Source organism: Triticum aestivum, chromosome 4A (assembly GCF_018294505.1).
Source record: "Triticum aestivum cultivar Chinese Spring chromosome 4A, IWGSC CS RefSeq v2.1, whole genome shotgun sequence".
Taxonomy (NCBI): Eukaryota; Viridiplantae; Streptophyta; class Magnoliopsida; order Poales; family Poaceae; genus Triticum; species Triticum aestivum.
The window spans coordinates 503,881,419-503,896,374 of NC_057803.1; the positions used below are offsets into that span (position 1 = coordinate 503,881,419).

A 14,956-nucleotide genomic window follows, 5' to 3' on the forward strand; every position below is an offset into this window, starting at 1 on the left:
TCGGTCGTTGCTACCTTCAGGCGTGGTGATGCTGGGCCTCCATGGCTGCTGGGCATGATGGTGGTGCAAGCGGCTGAGGTGGTAGCTCGGTGTGGTTGTGGCTGTCGATGGTGCACAGCGGGAGGCGTGGAGGAGTGGTGGTCTTGGAGGGGTGGTGGCTCGGTGTGGTTGTGGCCGTCGACGGTGCACAGCGGGAGGCATGGAGGAGTGGTGGTCTTGGTGAGGCGGATTGGCGCGTCGATGTGTTTGGAGGCGCCGGCCCAATCTATCAACCAGAATGGTGGCGACGCTGTGATGGCTAGGCTAGGATAGAGTTCCTGGTGAGCAGCGAGCATCGGGCCACCTCTGGGTTGGGTGGCGAGCGAGGTTGCTCTCCCGATGGTGCCGGCGTGGGAGTTGTCCATGTGGTTAGGTGATGGGTTGTCGAAAGGCTGTCCCTTGGAGTGGGTGACAGCCTTCAGGGTCATTCCATGCTCTTGCCGAAGGTGTTGGTGGTTGTTGTCCCTCGGCCAGGTGGAAGGAGTTGGTTGGACTGCGCTTCTCTCTGCCATGCGGTCCTCGGCTTTGCAGCTACGACGGTGAGGTGTTGCAGTGGCGGCGGTTCAAGGCTACTTGGACAGTGCTACCCAATTCCTTCGAGGTGTGGAGATGTGCGATGGTCGGATGAAAATCTTGCACAGCTTCTGCCAGGCTGACGACAATGGCACAGGTGGGTGTCGTTTTCCTTCTTGGAGGCGTTGTTGATGTGTATTCGACATCTCCCTTGCTTGTGTGGAGTTGGTTATTGTCTCTGGGCAAAAGCCTCGATTTGTTGTAGGATCGGCGCGATGGCGACGTCCTCGACGTCGCTCCTCTGTTGGGAGCATCGTGTTTGGAGACACGGCTTGGTTCCTCGTTGTTTCCCCCACTGTTAATCGTGGTCCTATTTCGATCCTCGGTGGCACTATGTACGTCTGTCATCGGTGTGTCCAAGACGTGTCTTCCTCGGAGCTGATCAGTCCTACCATTCATTTGCCACCTTCTCTTCGGCATTCAGGGTGGATGGTGCGTTGACAAACAAAGTTCAATGGGAGCCGGTGGTCTTCGGAGGTGCCCAACATTAGTCGAGACGCGACGTTGTTCTCGGTCAGGACATGCGCTTTTGCTTTGTAGTTTTGTTTGGTCGTTGATAGTTGTATTTGGTCTTACCTGGGTGTGTGGTGTTCGTATGCAATGAGTGGTAGTATTCTTGCCTATACAACTCTATCTTCTATAAAGCTATGATATGCCTGGACGTACTCTCAAAAAAATTAAGAAGAAAGAAGAAAAACAAAAGAAAATAAAATAAAAACCGAATAAAGAAAACTAGTGAGAAACAAAGAAAAACCAAAAGAAAATAAAAAAACCCAAAGAAAACCTACGAACGAGCACCAGCGAACGGAAAAAAGACGAAACTTATTTACTCAAAAAAAGATGAAACTATGACGACCCAGTAGACATACCACAGGAAACAACATCAGGCGAGATGGAAAGAGCACATTACATAAGCGAGATCTCTACTTTTAATGAAGCAGTTGGTAGTTTCTGTCGGTCAATTTTCATCCCATCTTTGCTGTTTTTTTCATCCTAAAAAAATCTATGAAATTTTGTAGGTTAAAACAACTATGATAGCGAACAAAAAATCGGACGACGCCCTAGCCTCCCTCGCACGAAAAAAAACCCTCCTCTCGATCCACCCCTGGCGCTGCCCTCATCTCTCGCTCCGCCCGCCGCCGCCGCCCCTGCTTCCCTCCCGCTCGACCACCTCCACCGCTCCCACCCTTCTCTCCATTGTCGGATCCGCTTGCTCGTCAAGGTTAGGCGGCGAAAAGGTCTTGATATATGCCTTGGCCACAGGTCTGCAGGTGCCCACAGAATACAATCCATCGCCACCCATGACTCCCTCACCCTGCTAGGGTTCCTAGCCCCGTCCTCCGCCGCCGCTGCGTGTTCCCGTCCGACCTCGCCCGAGCGATTTCTTGACCTCGCCGGGAGCAGGCAGCTGGATCCCGCCGCCGTGCCTCCCTCTCTCCCTTCTCTTCTTTTCCCCTACCTCTCTCTCTCCTCTGAACTGAGCGTCGTTCCTCTCTGCAGGTGCCGCCATGGCCGCGTCTTGGAGCTCGCCGCCGTGGGCTGCGTGCCCCTCCGATGACGGCCTTCCTCGCCCACGTCCAGGTCTCTAAATCCTAATTTGGGCGTCAATTTATTTTGCGCTTGATACTGATTTTGGCGGGATTTTCGTCCTCATCGCGTGTTTCATGGTGACATTTTAGGTCCCCTGGCCGGCCATCTTCCATTTTCTCTATTCCCGCCCCATGCCCCTCCCCAAAGATCCCTCCCTCTCATGGGCGTCACCACCATCACTGCACCCAGCCTCCCTCATCGTGGTGCAGTCAGTTCCGTTCCGTGGCCTCTATCGTGTCTTCGAAGAAGGTCGTGATACGCCACAAGTGGGAGCGGAAGCTGCGATGTCAAGATCTACAAGCAGGACATGAACCACCTTGCCATGTATTTCCTCGTCACATTAGGATTCGTCGACGCCGCCAACAGGTTCTGTATCAATTCCGGCACCCAACGTACTGTATGCCCACACATTTAAATCATGCCGGTCTTACTCCTGCAATACTCCTCGAATAGTACTTGAGATTTAGGCAGCGGTGGGCATGGTAATTAATTTTTATTTAGTTGGTTCATTTACTATCATTGGAAGTGCCAGAAAGATCTCACCGTCAAGAGCAGCGCTGCAGGTCATTCACCTGGTTGGCCTCTTTGATGTATCTGGTGTTGTTGTGTCAATGTGGAAGGAGAGCCCGCTTCTCCGGGACGCTGGCGCTGACATGCTCACTGTAGGCACCGTCATGGCGGTGCTCGACTTAAGGGAGGAGGTCGGCAACCACCACTTCTTGAACCAAGTAAAGTTTTGCTTGCCATTAAAATAATCTCGTTTCTTGTTTTTTTTCTCTTTCTGATATGATTGATGATTGATTCCATTTGCACAAAAGGATTCTTGAGAAAATAGCACAAGCTAATTCAAAATCATCTCTTAGTTGATCAAGCATATAATTAAAAAAGTGAAGGTAGAGAAGTTTGGAATAGTAACCTCGTGGTTTAGTTACCCATGCATTAGAGATCCCATGCAAACTATTGTGATTTGTGAGAAGTTTCAGAAATTTGTAATTTGTGAGCGGAGGATGGTACTAAGTTCTTTCTCATGCAGTTACATTGTTGTCATGTGCTACATTCTCCTTTGATCCTGTAAGCAAAAGGCAATATATATACTGTTAGACCTTGAAGCTCCAAGACATCTTACGTTTTGTATGTACTCCCCTGGTTATTTAGCAAATGCCAAAAAAGTGTGTTGTTTCTTTCATGTGTACATCGTTTGGCTGGGAGTTTTTCCTACTTGTTATGAATATTAGGAACTTAAGCATATAATGTCGCATCGAACCTGTAAGCAAACATCGTATATGGTGTGCTCTAATATTCCTTAGATATAGTTTTTTTAACGAAATAACGGTGCCCAAGTCACTTCTAATCGATAGCATGTGATTGTGTAATAGTACACTCACAATTCATTGTGATCAAATGTACACAGAGTTTGCAGAAGCTATGGAAGAAATGGTAACTTGCTTACTTGGGAAAACTGCATTGGATAGCGATGATGGTGACAGTGGTAAATTGTCTGAATCTATAAGCACATTTTGTGGAAGCTTGCATGATAGGATTTATACCTAGAAGTTCTTGCACAAAGGACATTTCTTGATATAAGCCAACTTTGTTATGTTTTGATGGTAATGCTCCTTTGTTCAAAATTAACAAATCCTTCATGAAAAGAACTGTTGATGCGACTTTTTCTATACACGTGGTGATGCTAAGGCTCAGTTTGAACTACAAAATTAGTTTATAGATTGGAATGTGCTCTGCATTACTGAAAGAGATTTTTTTTTCTGAAGATGAATCTAAATAGTGTGACGGTCTGAGTACTCGTGGGCGTGACGAGGTGATTGCGGATCCACCAGAACATGCGAGTGGCAATGCTTCAGGACAAGCAGGTCAGATTATTGTCCAAATATTTTTTTGTATGATTGGAAGTGCAAGCATTTCTCCAAGACGGTTTGGTCCTGGTGTTCATGCAGCCAGCGACGGCATAGCTTCACAGAATGGAGTACGACGTAGGTGTCCAAGGGTTGTATCAGGTCGCATACGAAGATCCTGAAGTTGCAAGTAGATACAGTCAATAGCATAGTTAAAGGTGATATGGGAGATAATTAAGTTCCCTAGGCAAGCTGGATTGAAGCTTGATGAGCCGAACCCAAGGGGCGTGCTTAGTTTCTACCACAAAATTCTATCATTCACATCAACCGATGTTGCAAAGCAAGTAAAAATGTACTAGAGTCAGATATTTGTTGGCAACGGCTTATTGGGCTTTTTCAAATCAATATTACTTCCACTAGCAGGAAATGGTTCAAGCATACTTATCCAAATCTTATAATCCTGATGGGAGAAAACATTGTGAAGCAGTTCAGGCTGAATGGCCAGTTAACAAGAATCGGGTGGATCTGCGTGTGGTGGATGATCGTTTACAAGGAAGGTTGAATGTATGGTTCCTGGAGATGATCAGATGGTGCCACGTATTTGACCTGCGATTTGTGGTAAGTTCCAAAATGTACTGTGAAAATCTGTCTTTAAGATACAGATAAATTGGTTTTGCACATAAAATTCATCACACAACTGTTATAATTTGGGTGCGCTTCGTAGAGTCTTTTTATGTTTTGATGCATGTCGATATGGCATAACATCAGACATCTTGGAATAAAATTAATTTTCTCCCCGCCGTCTCATGACAGATAATTCACTATATGTGTTTAATCCATGAATAAATTAGAATATGCTCTTCTTTATTATTACTTTTGGAAGAATCAAACTGCAATATACAAATATGTTCAGAGATTCAAAATGATATAACAACAGTCAGGAGAAGATATATGAAAGGAATGCATAGCCTAAATGTGTACATTGGCTTCCCTGGAAAAAATTGGTATGTCCATTAGTTTTCCCCACTGTATCATTGGAACTCATTTGCACATATTTCCATTAGAGAGAGAGTAAGGTTTCCCCAATGCAGAAAGTATGGTGCTGCTTTGCATATTCATAAAGACAGGCCATAGCATCATGTATTTTCTGTTCATCATAATTACTGTTTGGTTCGTCCTAGAAAGTGCAGTAGGTGTCAAGAAATAATACAACTTACTTCTTTTACATGTCTTGATTGCTCAACTAACTCTGTAATGTTTTGGTGTAGCCTCCAATAGTTCCAATGAATGCTCCATAGAGAATGTAAGGAAGTAGGAATCAGCAGGCGTCTCTGAGTTGTTTCAGTTACCATATTTGCTTGCAAGGTATTTTCCTTCTTATGTTGAATAAACAATATAGCTAAGGTACTTATCGAATCATAAGGCATTCATGTGTGCTCCCTTATTTTGTTATGTGAAAATACAATAGATTCTATGACCTTATAAATTGTTTATTATTAAAATGGCAAGTTGCCTTCACCCTCTTATTTTATTCACACTCCCACTGATGCAATAATATGTTCTCTTTGAACCTTAACAACCTTCATCAAAGCTACACAAAAAAGTAACAAGAACCGACACATTTGTTCATAGCACAAAGCTTTTTTCTATATTTTTGTAGTATTTCGATTCTCAGCTAGAGCAATGTTCAAACTTATCCATATTTTATTCCTGAAATTTGGAAGGCAATAAAAAGAGTTTTTTTGCCTTACTTTTTGTCATGTGAATAAAAACAAAGCTTCACCACAAGGCGATATTCTGGTGACTAAATTAAACTGAAAGTCTAGCAAAGGAATCAAGTTCTACACTTTTTTTAGTAGCGAGAACATTGACTCACTCATGCCATTTTCCGTTCTTCCTTTGAAGGTGTGAGGGTGAAGCCAACTCTAAAAGTGGGGTCTGTTCAAGTAGAAGGAACATGCCAAGATGAAAGAAGACGGAGCAAAAAAACCTATAGAGGCATGAACGCAACACTATCTAAAACGTCTCACACTTCTGTCTAGGAATATAATGGAATCTGGGAAGAAAGAAAGAGGAAGAGTTCGCACCCACCTTCTCTCAGAGCCGCCGCTTTGAGTTCGTGTCGGCCCTACTGCAGTCGGCAGTTGTCAAGGTCGACCTGCGTGCCGCAGGGGAGCATCACTGCCCTACACGCCGAGGGGCGCCATGCGCTGGCTCCCACGTGCGGTTTGACCAACAAGTCGAGATTGCGCGTGCGGAGGTAGAGGGCAAGGAAGGGGAATCCGGCGTGCCCGCCCTGCACAACATCAGGCCACATGGAAGCTCCCGAGCACGAAAACGAACGCTCACTACTCTCTCCTTCTTGAATTGCCGGCATCGCTTTAGGTGCCCGCTTACTTCCTCTCTTTCCCTTTTACTCTTTCTTTCTTCTATGCCTTTTATTTTTGATTGATGGACATCCAACTCGAGCTTATTTATTTTTCCATAATTAACTAAGAAAAAAATACAACTTACCCTTTCTCACTATTTACTGCAACCGTACTTTCTTTGAAGATGGGTGAAGAGAGCTGAGCATTTCTGGTGAAGCTGGAGGAGGATGGAAGAATAATAGTCATTTTGGAGCTAGCTACGACCTCCTCTGGATGTTTCATAGGGTTCCGCACAATGTGTTCTCCTGTAATTTGGTCACCAAGGCTGCTGAAATGATTTGGCATCTGAACTTTGTCAAGGTATATGGTTGTTCATACTAAGTTGATAAGTAGAACATCATGGCATATGCTAATCATTTGTATATCCAAATTTAGGTAGGTTGATGGAAAAAAGGAATCACAATATACATTGCTACATATTCTAATAAAATTCTATTATGGTGGTGATTATCTATCTCTAGCATTTATTATTATGATTTCAGTGTGCCATTAGCATTCTATATAATACTCACCAACTAGAATTTAGTAAAACACAAAAGTGTGTAAGCTAAAGATTTTCCATTGTTCCTCGATTGTTTTCCGGATGGAACTCTCAAAGTTTCAGGAATGTTATTTTTGCTCTAGCTTTTATTTTATATTTTTTGTACAATCAACAAAGAGTATTAAAAAGGTAGTTTGTGCCAGTTGTTTGTGTTGTTAAGAAATAAGTTGAAATGTCTTCAGACATTTTTGAATTTCTTTTATCTACTAAAGCTACATTTATTAGAATTGTTTTGCACATTTGAAGCTGATTGTTAAGATAGTGTATCTGAACATTATTTCTGGGTAAGAGAACCAAATATTTTGTTTGCGGGACGGGTATCCTATAATCTAATTCAGATATAAGAGATGATTACAACAATGTTCTAATCTCGAGTTGCTACTAATGCAGTCCTTATTAGAAGACGCAGATTGCAGATCATTCTATCCCTGTAAGACCAAGATTTTGATGCTCCTGTTACCTGGCATCGAGGTTGAGTAACATGTTTTTGGTCATGATTCCTGTTGTGCTTCTTGTACGTGCTACCATCATTTAATTTGATTCTCTCAATGGTCAAGGATCATTTTGCTTTGAAGTCTGATGTACATTTTTTTTAATCTCATGTAGGAAGAAGGTATCCCCCTTATACGAAGATTTCTAGCTTGCCTATGTGTTGTAATGTTAATAAGTGCATTCGGCCAAACAATTTGCGGACCAAATGAACTTGCTGTGGATATAGAAGAATAAGGCGGCACACAAGGAGTTGCCTGAATTGCAGTGGCAGTGGTGTTGTAATATGTAAGAGTTTTGCATCAACTTGGTCTCTTTTCTATGCATAAGTTTGATGCATTGGCCCTTGATTATCATGAATCAAGCTTGTGAAGAACAATTTCGTTACTTTAATGACACACACTTGTAGTAAGTCATTCAGAGATATATTCAGTACATGCTAGGTTGCCAAGCTCAGAGCCACCTGTTGTCTCCATAAATTCGCTGAAAGCAAAAATCATTTGCCCATAGTCATGTGAAACCTTCTAGAATTCTTTTTAGTATTTTGCATTGCTTGTGCATTTCTTTTTTTATCACTTCTAATAACCTCATTGATTCATTTTTCCTATCATCATGTCAGTCCTTGCTCTAATTTTTTTGTTAATATGTTGTACTTCTTGTGCATTTCCATTTCAGGCCTCTATTCCAACACACACATTCCAGTTGCCATTGGTGAGCAAATGAGATATGAAGTTACCAGCGATTTTCATTATACGTGGTAAAAATAATGCAAATCATGCTTTATGGAGAGTTGAAACACTGACTATTGATCGGAGAAAATTTAGTGGTGACAACTACCCAAGGTGCGTGTAAGCATCTGAAGTTATAGTTTAGATTATCATATTGGCTACTCTTTTAGAAGTAAAAACAATAGCATTATTTCACTTCTACTTTAGATTTTTGGGCATCCTTGTACTATTATCATCTGGGATTTGCATAATTATTTTGAGAATAGGGAGAACTGCAACTATGGTTGCCAACTGCCATAGTCAATATATATACCTCTGAAATTGCAGGAATAATAAACATGACCACCATCAGACATGTCTGTTTTAGTTTCTCTAATCTACAACAAATCTTAAGACCATAAATGGGAGGCAAATTCACCTTCATATCAGTACGCACATGCCCACATTCACCTTTATAAGAATAATCATCTTCTAAAACAGGCCCCCCATGTGGGGCATCATCAATACATGCCTTCATGAACCGATGGATATACTAAATATATTTCACTTTGGTATTTTGGTACGTCTAAAAGTAGTACCTTTTTCTAGCATATGAGAATTTATAGGACAGGTTTTGATAATCCATGTACAAAAAGGAAACATTTTTAACAAAATGAGAGATTATTCTTATACTTCAGTATGCATCATGTACATATATAATGTTACAGATAATTCCATTGCGTGTGAATGAACAGAACATTGAGAATGGCGCCAGAAATTCCTTTTGCTGATATCACAAATTTTGTGCCATGGTCCATAAAGAGAACAAGTGCTGGTGTGTGTTCCGATCCAGTAAATTTTCTTCATGTGCCACACAAGTGGAGACGACTCTACTTTTTTACCATGATCTTGAGAGGTACAACTTTATCTACGTTCTATATGTTCATAGACATGCTAAACCCAAATAAAGATGCAACTAATATAACATCTTATATTGTCTTTCAGTTATGAACTTTATGACAATAATGACTCTCAAGTTCAACAAGAGCTCGTACAAAAGATATGGAAAGTGTTTAAGACTATACTAGAAGAGGTAATTACTTCTCTCAGTTCATAGTGCCTTCTTTTGCTGATACCTCTTGGGTTTTGATTTCTTGTAACATTTATATGCACAGACTGGCAAATTAAGGGAAGAAACCAAGGAAGGCATTTCTATAGCTAAGTCCATTGTAATCATTTTGGATTGAAATTCAAGTTTGGCAAAAGGTCTTGATATATGCCTTGGTCACAGGTCTAAATGTTATAAGCATGGCTCCCCACATCCAATTTTTCAGGCCATGGAGCTTCTATGGTTGGTTCATATGTGGTTATCGAAGCAGGATAAGTTCTTGAGGAGGACTCTAATTGCTATGGACCACAAGATTTCATATGTCGCTCCCTATTGCGTATTGCTGTTGACATTGGACTTGCTATCCAGTAAGAGGGACATTGGGATCATTGTTCATCTAGAGAAGTCAGTGCTATATCTACGTCAGAATATTGGGATGTTAATGATTGGAGGTGATGTTTTTCTCTTCCATACCTAAATTGTCTTTAGTATAAGTCCATATAAAGAAAACTGCAGTGTTCCAACTATTGAACCACAATTGTTAAATTAATTAATTTTAGCTATGTTATAGTTTGAGATGAGGGCTTCTTACCATTTTTACTTCTACTAGATTCATTTGTCACCGAGTTTTTAGAGCAGGGTACTTGACAAATGAGTTAGATCACTTTTATGTCTGAGAGTCGATTTTTTGTGCGTTAGATGGATTGACAAGTACCAAATATTGATGCCAAGCAGAACTAAAACCTGTTCATTGATTACCTTCAGTCCCGCATTCCAATCAACAACATTGGGCCGAGAGAGCGCGCGGGTGGCGCAAGAGGCAATGGGCAGCCAGTGCGCGAGTGTGTTAGCAGTGGGTATATCTGAAGATTATTTCTCAACTCAGCATGTGGGTAGAGACTAAAAAGACGATGCCATGGTAGCATGGCAGACCTGGCAAGTGCCACGAACATCATGATATTCTTCCTTTTCTTAATTCCTTGATTTGAAAAATAATTTGCTCTGCGTGTGTAGGAACATAGCAGTCGGGCAAACGACACTTTCACATCTTGATCTATAAGGGAAATAATTTCTTTACTTTAGAAAATGTGGGTTCGGATTGGTCTGTTGAGTTATGGCTAGCTGATTGGAATAATTTTTCTATTTAAAAATGTAGCAAATAGCATTTCATTAGAGATTGGTCTGTTGAGTTATGGCTGGCTGATCGGAATAATTTTCCTATTTAAAAAATGTAGCAAATAGCATTTCATTAGAGATGGCTTTGCAGCAAATTACAAATCGCGCAAACCAAGCCATCGCCGCCTCATTGCTCTCGCAGGGAGCGACAACAACCGCCGGTCTCTTCTTCGCCTTCTTAGCCGGCATCTCCCCCATCCGGATGCCCTGCGGCACGAGCCACTCCGCCACCGCCTGGGACTCGACCTCCGGGAAGTTTAGGTCCGTCTTCGGCCGTCCGGCACGCCACACCGCCACGTCGTAAGCATGCGCGGCCTCATCGGCGGTGGGATACGTGCCGAGCCACGAACGCTGCCAAGCATCAGAGAACTTCAGTCCGAAGTTCCCGAAAGCTTCGCCCTCATGCCGAAGAAACCGGACTTGCCCTTCGGCGTCTTCTTCGGCGCCATTGGGGAGCGGGCGGCGGCCGAGCGGGGAGCGGGGCGGCGACGTGCGGGGCGGAGGCGGACGGAGCGGGGCGGCGGCGTGCGGCGCGGGGCGGAGGCGGAAGGAGCGGGCGGCGGATGGAGCAGCGCCAGAGAGGAGGCAGACGGAGCGGGCCAGGCAGAGGATGGACCGGAGGCGGAGGCGGCCGGAGAGGAGGCGGGCAGGGTCGGGGCTGGCGGAGGCGAACACGATGGGGCAGCGCGGCGGCAGGCGGTGGCCAAGGCGGGGTGGAATCAGTGGCGGGGGTCTGGATCTACGACGGGGCAAGGCCTTAGAAAGTTAACATGTAACTCTTGCAAACTATTTCAAGAGCCTGTGGCAACGCAAGGGCACTCTACTAGTATATATAGATTTCGCGATAAAACACATGCCACACGCAAGAACAGTGTTAGGAATCACGAAATCACTAATTAATCAAGAGTACTTCTTCGAAGATCACTTCCACGATTCTTAGGTTGCGACAAATAGTGTGTGTCAATGTTGCACCACTTAAGGGTTTTTCATTTTTTGTAGATCTGTTTGTTTAAAATGTTTTATCTGTTAAAGTGTTCGTCTACATCTCGAACCTTTTTACAGTTGCATTCCTTGTGTTAAGATTATCAAAACTAGATCTCGTATTGATAGGTTTGACGAACTTTTTTTAATGAAAAAACAGAACCGGGAGCATGTTTTTTCTTTTTTCGTAAGTCGTTTTCGAGTGCCTCTCGCAAAAGTAAAACCGTGCTTCTCGCGAGTGCAAAACTATGCCTCTCATGAAAGGAAAAAAGGAGAAAATATTTTTTTCTTCCGTTTCTGAGAGGTGCGGCCGTGCCTTTCATAGAAGTAAAACCGTGCCTCACGGATGGAAAACCGTGTCTCTCATGGAAGGAAAAAAAGAGAAAACACTTTTTTTTCTTTTGTGAGAGGAACGACCGTGCCTCCTGCAGAAGCAAAAGCGTGCCCCACAAGGAAAAAACATATTTTTTTCGTTTTCGAGAGGCACGGCCATGCCTCACGCAAAATCAAAACTGTGCTTGCGGGAGAAAATTTTGTTTTTTCATGCAATTTTTTTTTCCAACTTTTTTTGGTCAAACTCTAAGATAGACAGGTGGAAAATCGGAAAGCTAAGAAACACCGATTAAATTATCTAAAAAGTCGAAAACATATACGGGAAAAAAAATCCGGTGAAAGCATCCAAAGCGCGACACGTGACGGCGGCTGTGAACACGCTGTCGGACCACCCCAAGTGAACGTTGGAAGGCGCCCGAATGAGCGCTCATCAACTAGTTGCTCTCTAGAAATCACCTATGGGTGGGCGACTATTGGGCCGACCCATTAACGCAGGCCGAGCGCTGCCGCTCATGTTGTTGTAGGTTTGCTCTACTCTGTTTTCTTCGTCTTTATTTACTTATTTTTCACCGATTTTCTTTGGTTTTTCCTTTTTTTTTCGTTATACTCTGGCTATATTTTCCTTGTCACATGTTTTCTTTGGGTTTTTACTTCCTTATACTTTGGTTTCATTTAATTATTCACTGGTTTTCCTGGATATCTTTTCTTTGTTTGTTTTCCTTTGTTTATTTCTTGGTTATCTTCATTTTATCTGCTTTTTATTTTTTATCAGGTTTTAACATATGTCTAATTTTTAGGTCCACAATCGACATTTTTTAAATACATGGTGTACATTTAAAGTAAATACATGTTTTAAACACTTTTTCAAATACATGGTAACATTTTTCAAATACATGTTGTATATTTGTTTACTGGCAATAAATATTGTACTATGATATACAAAAAATATATTGTATACATTTTTCTACAAAAATCACAAATTGTTTTATATCCATGTGAATATTTTTAAGAATGTTGCGTACATTTACTTAATGTAAATACAATTTTCAAACCTATGCGAAACTTTTTTTATGTGTTGTAGTACAAACATTTTTTTATGAAAAGAGATAATATTTCCCTAAAATATTAGGTACATTTATTTAATGGTAAAATTTTTTACATCATGCGAAAATGTCTTATTTACATTGTATAAACAATAAAAAAATGTATACATTTTTTTTGAAATGTGTAAACAATTGTTTAAAATGTAATATACATTTTTAATGGTTTGAAATATGTTTTACATTATTTTTTTACAATGTATGCACAATTTTTTAAATATTTATGCCTTTTTTTGAAATGCCAGAACATTTTTTTTATTTTCACAATCCGTGGTAAAATAACATGAAGATGATGACGAGCAAATTTTCCTCAAGTGGATGACCTAAGATTTATCAATCCGTGGAAGGCGTAGTGTAACATCCTAAATTTTCAATTTAGAATGTTATACATTAGATCATCATTGCATATCATAATTTATTTGTTTTTAGTTTTGATCTTAGAAATTGTACGCAACTCAAGGACACACGGAGAGAGTCGGGGATTTCATTATTTTCATATTTGAGTTTTTTCAAATTTTGAGAATAGGATCATTTGATTTTAATTATTTTATCATCAATTATTTCTATTACAAAAATATTAGAGAGGAAATAAAATGACTTTCCCAAAATAAAGAAATATTGAGGATTTAATAATAAAATCAAATAAGATTTTATTTTGGAGTTTTTCGATATTTTATTTGAAATTAGGAGAAGTGTGCGTTTTTCAAAATTTTATTTAGGCCTCAAATAAATGTTCACCTTGTGCGGATTGATTTTAGAAGTGGGGGAAAATTTATTTCGGGATTTTTGGAGTCCGTTTATTATTTCTTTTATTTATTTTTCTGCGCGGAATAATTAAAAAAAACGCAACCGACCTACGGGCCGGTCTGACCCGGACACTAGGCCCGTCCGGGCTTTATAAGCCGGGGAGCCCAGCCCGGGATCCTCCCCAAACCCTAGCGCGCCGCCCTGCCGTCCTAGCGCCGCCGCCGCCACCGGAGCCTCGCTGGAGTTGCCGGGTAGTTTTTTTTAGACGCCGATTTTTTTTCTAAAAAACCGTTTGGTTTTCTGACGGTTTTGTTCGTTTTTTTAGTTTCGGTTTTTTTAATAGATCAGTTTTTCCGATTTATTTGAATAGCGACCGTTCGTTCGTTCGTTCTAGCGAACGTTCATTTTTTCTCTCGGATTAAATCTGTAATTTTTCTGATCGCGATTCCTGATCTGATTTTCGTTTAGTATAACTTTTCGCTCGTTTATCGGAATCAGACGATTCAAGCACCTGGAGTTTCATCTCGAAACCCTTTATCCGTTTAACCAACTTAAACAAGTTTTTGCCACTGTAGAAATTGCCCTAGATCCAGAATAGTAAATGAAGCCTGTTTCTTTTGCCGTTTGACTTCCGTTGCTTCGTTTGATTTGATTCTTTTTGCAAACCGGAGTTCTTAAGTTGAACTTTCTGGTTAGATCTCTTATTTAAGTTTTACCTGTGCATTAGATGAATCTTATTGTATGCTTGTTTGTTTGTCTGTGATAGAATATCCAGAGTGCGCCGCCTGTTACTTCGAATCTCTAGGTTTCGCGGATCATCAGCAAGGCAAGTAACACTTTGATCATACCTCCTACTACCCAGTTTTATTGCATTAGATCAATTCTCAAACATTGCATGATTAGGATCTAATTAAATTGTGGGATGGAAAGTAGTTGAGGTAGTACCTGTTGTATTATCAAACCTTTGGGAGTTACTCTACGTTTGCCTATTATGCCATGCTATGCTAGTAGACATGGATTGGGTGAGTGATATTCATGACAGATGTGAGTTTGTTAATTAATGGTTTATCTAAGGTGGCAACTTAAACACACATCTGGGTGGATTGAGGTACCTGGGTATTCCAGGATTGCCTGCTTTTCTTTATGGACCGCCACCCAGGCCCAAAGGGATCATGAGATTTTTCATACTAGAAACTTCCGTGTGCAGCCATAAGCTATTATGGGCTCTACCATAGTTGATTAAGTCGTGCGAACTCTTACAGGGTAGACTAGCAGATGTAGGGGAAAGTAGGT

The 14,956-nt window shown here is 41.5% G+C and overlaps 1 long non-coding RNA gene across 40 annotated transcripts; it reads left to right on the top strand.

The window, feature by feature from the left end:
* Positions 1-1,669: 1,669 nt before the first annotated feature.
* Positions 1,670-14,446, top strand: LOC123086610 (uncharacterized). 40 transcript variants are annotated; one of them, XR_006440986.1, is made up of 17 exons: positions 1,670-2,193; positions 2,292-2,684; positions 2,758-2,930; positions 3,614-3,691; positions 3,972-4,070; positions 4,155-4,670; positions 5,321-5,417; positions 5,958-6,437; positions 6,606-6,781; positions 7,413-7,493; positions 7,629-7,799; positions 8,187-8,353; positions 8,974-9,134; positions 9,224-9,311; positions 9,394-9,447; positions 9,553-9,778; positions 10,026-10,403. It is a non-coding gene; the product is annotated as an uncharacterized lncRNA (long non-coding RNA). The 40 variants fall into 40 exon arrangements; XR_006440985.1 differs by having other exon boundaries at positions 10,092-10,403; XR_006440968.1 differs by having other exon boundaries at positions 4,155-4,404; positions 4,476-4,670; positions 9,394-9,778; positions 10,092-10,403.
* Positions 14,447-14,956: the final 510 nt, after the last annotated feature.